This window comes from Apodemus sylvaticus, chromosome 21, assembly GCF_947179515.1.
Source record: "Apodemus sylvaticus chromosome 21, mApoSyl1.1, whole genome shotgun sequence".
NCBI classification, from domain to species: domain Eukaryota; kingdom Metazoa; phylum Chordata; class Mammalia; order Rodentia; family Muridae; genus Apodemus; species Apodemus sylvaticus.
Window position 1 is genome coordinate 42,308,565 of NC_067492.1, and position 3,864 is coordinate 42,312,428.

At 45.7% G+C, this 3,864-nt stretch overlaps 1 pseudogene; it reads left to right on the forward strand.

Annotated features, from left to right (window-relative positions):
- Positions 1-1,942: 1,942 nt before the first annotated feature.
- Positions 1,943-2,826, forward strand: LOC127671993 (stomatin-like protein 2, mitochondrial; annotated as a pseudogene).
- Positions 2,827-3,864: the final 1,038 nt, after the last annotated feature.

The following is a 3,864-nucleotide window of genomic DNA, read 5'->3' on the forward strand; positions in this document are numbered from 1 at the left end:
CTCCAGCCTTCTTTTTCATCTTTTTAAAGAACCTCTATACCGATTTCTATAATTCCTATGCAAGTTTATTACTATAACTATAAGGAAGTTCTGTTCATTTGTCTTGGCGACAGCCGATTCAACTAGATTGAGATCTTCCTGCTTCTGCCTCCTGAGTGCAGGGATTGAAGCCATATGCCAGCTACCACACCTAGCTCAATTCATTGTTTACTATTTTTGGATATCTTCTTTATTTACATTTCAAATGTTACCCCCTTTCCTGGTTCCCTGTCCTCCTGTCCCTCCGGAAACCCCTGCTTCTAGAAGGTGTTCCCCCTCCCACCCACCCCCTTTGACCTCCCCACCCTCGGATTCCCCTACACTGGGGCATGGGCCTTCACAGGACCAAGGGCCTCTCTCCTCGATGCCTGACAAGGCCATCCTCTGCTACATGTGGCTGGAGCCATGGCTCCCTCCGTGTGTACTCTTTGATTGGTGATTTTGTCCCTGGGAGCTCTGGGGGGTCTGGTTGGTTGATATTGTTGTTCTTTCTATGGGGATGCAAATCCCTTCAGCTCCTTCAGTCCTTTTTCTAACTCCTCCATTGGGACCCCGTGCTCAGTCCAATGGTTGGCTGTGAGCATCTGCTTTTGTATTTGTCAGGCTTTGGCAGGGCCTCTCAGGAGACAGCTAGAACAGGCTCCTGTCAGCAAGTACTTCTTGGCATCAGCAATAGTGTCTAGGTTTGGTGTCTGCATATGGGATGGATCCCCAGGTAGAGCAGTCTCTAGATGGCCTTCAGTCTCTGATCCACACTTAGTCCCTTTATTTCCTTTAGACAGGAACCATTTTTAGGTTAAAAATTTGGAGATGAGTAGGTGGCCCCATCCCTCAACTGGGGAGCCATGCCCCTCCCCTCTTCTCTCCCTCCCAAGTCTCTCCCACTCTCTACCTCCTGTGAGTATTTTGTTCCCCCTTCTAAGAAGGACTGAAACATCCACAGTTTGGTCTTCCTTCTTTTTGAGCTTCATGTAATCTGTGAATTGTATCTTGAGTATTCCGAGCTTTTGGGCTAATATCTACTTATCAGTAAGCGAATACCATCTGTGTTCTTTTGCGATTGGGTTAGCTCACTCAGGATGATACTTTCTAGTTCCATCCATTTGCCTAAGAATTTCATGAATTCATTGTTTTTGATATGAGTAGGATTCCATTGTGTAAATGTACCTCCACTTCTCTGTTGCAGGACATCCGGGTTCTTTCCTGCTTCTGGCTATTATAAATAAGGCTTCTATGAACATAGTGGAGCGTGTGTCCTTGTTATATGTTGGAGCATCTTTTGGGTATATGCCCAGGAATGGTATAGTTGGGTCCTCAACTATTCAACTGTTCAATTTTCTGAGGAACCTCCAGACTGATTTCCACAGTGATTGTATCAACTTGCAATCCCACCAGCAGTGCAAGAATATTTCTCTTTCTCCACATCCTCGCCAGCATCTGCTGTCCCCTGAGTTTTTGATCTTGGCCATTCTGACTGGTGTGAAGTGGAATCTCAGGGTTGTTTTGATTTGCATTTCCTTGATGATTAAGGATAAACATTTCTTTAGGTGCTTCTCAGCCATTCGAGTTTCCTCAGCTGAGAATTCTTTGTTTAGTCCTGTACCCCATTTTTTAGTAGGGTTATTTGGTTCTCTGGAATCTAATTTCATAAGTTCTTCTATATATTGGATATGGTTGTGAAATGCATTTCATTTTCCTGATGGCTAGCTGTAGATGCTGAACGTTTTTCATGTATTTATTGGTCCTAGAAAAGTAAGAGAGGCTCCACCTCTCATTGGTTTGGGAGGTCACTGAGGCTGCCGCACTCGGAGGGGGCATTGGAGTCCTTTTGCTGAGGGGCTCTGTGCAGGCTTCTGGCTGTGTTCCGCGCTGCGCCTCCTCTGGACTGCCTCAGCAGGAGGCCTGGGTGGTGGAGCGAATGGGCCAGTTCCACCGGATTCTGGAACCTGCCTTGAATGTTCCTCATCCCCGTGTTAGACCTTATCTGGTGTGTGCAGAGTCTCAAGGAAATTGTTATGAACGTGGCCGAGCAGTCAGCTGTAACTCTTGACGATTAAATTCTACAAATAGCTGGACTCCTTTATCTGCGCAAGACCCTGAGTATGCCATCACACAGTTAGCTCAGGCGACTATGAGATCAGAGCTTGGCAAACTCTCTCTGGACAAAATTTTTCGGGAGCGTGAGTCGCTGAATGCCAACATCGTGGATGCCATCAACCAGGTTGCTGACTGCTGGGGTATCTGATGCCCGAGATACGAGATCAAGGATATCTATGTACCACCCCGAGGGAAAGAGTCCATGCAGATGCAGATAGAGCCAGAGCAGTGGAAGCGGGCCACAGTTCTAGAGTCTGAAGGGACAAGAGAGTCAGCTAGCAACGTGGCAGAGGGGAGGAAACAGGCTCAGATTCTGGCCTCTGAAGCAGAAAAGGCTGAACAGATAAATCAGGCGGCAGGAGAAGTCAGTGCAGTTCTGGCCAAGGCCGTGGCTGAAGCTGAAGCGATTCAAAATCAGCCTGGGGCTCTGACTCAACATAACGGAGATGCAGCAGCTTCGCCAGCCGTGGCTGAGCAGTGCAAACTGGCCAAGGATTCCAGCACAGTCCTCCTGCCCTCCAATCCCAGCGATGTCACGATGTTACAAGTATGATGGCTCAGACCATGGGTGTCCATGGGGCTGTCACCAAAGCCCCGGTGCCTGGAGCCCAGAGCTCCAGCGAAAACAGAGGAGATGTCCACGCTACAGATACAAGTATTGAAAAACTGCGTAGAACCAAGCTCAGTTAGTGGAGATGACTTGGCCAGGGAGTCTAGGGACCAGGAGAAGTACTCTCAGATTCTGCCTCCAACCTCCTGGCCAAATTTTAGTTTTTATTCCCTTTTTTATTTGAACTTAATAACCATGTAATAAACTCACCAGTGGCAAACTGGAAGAAAAGAAAAAGAAAAAGTAAGAGAGAAGAGAGAGAGAGACAGAGAGAGAGAGAGAGGAGAGAGGACAACTTCATGAGGTTAGTTCCCTCTATCTTTATGAGAGTTCCAAGGACCAAATTTAGGTTGCTAGACTTTTGTGGTAAGGGCTCTTCCTGCTGAGCCATCTTGATGGCCCTGTTTGTACTTTTGAAATTGTCGGTATGGTTCATTTGCCTATTTTTAAAAAGATTTTATTTATTTTATGTATGTAAATATTTTGTCTGCACACCAGAAGAGGTCATCTGTTCCCATGGGACTACAGTTAATAAATGATTGTAAGCCACCATGTAGGTGCTGGAACTTGAACTATGACCTCTGGAAGAGCAGCCAGTGCTCTTAACTGAGCCATCTCTTCAGCCCCCTTATTTGCATATGTATATGTGTATGTATATGTATATATATGTGTATATGTGTATTGGTTGGATTATTTGTTCTCTTGGTATTTGTTTTATTTAGTATGTGCGTGCATGTGTGTGTATGCATGTGTGACTTGGGTGTGCCAGCACATGTGTAGAGGTGAGATGAGGTGTGAGAATTGATTCTTTCCATCATGTAGTTTCCAGTATGAAACTCAGGTTATCAGACTTGGAGACAAGTACTTGCCTATGCTTAATGCTTTGAGGTTTGTTTGTTTGTTTTTTCTAGATATTAGGTCTGGTCAGATGAAATGAGTGGATAACAAATCTGGCATTCCATAGGTTCTCTTGTTCCGGTTGATGGTTTGCTTTGCTGTGCAGGGCTGTAAATTTGATGTCTCCTGTTGAGAAGACCTCTGCCTGAGTCTGTGTGGAAGACTTTCTCTGCTTCCTCTACGAAGATTCAAAGTTCTGATCTTACATTAAGGTCTGTGAT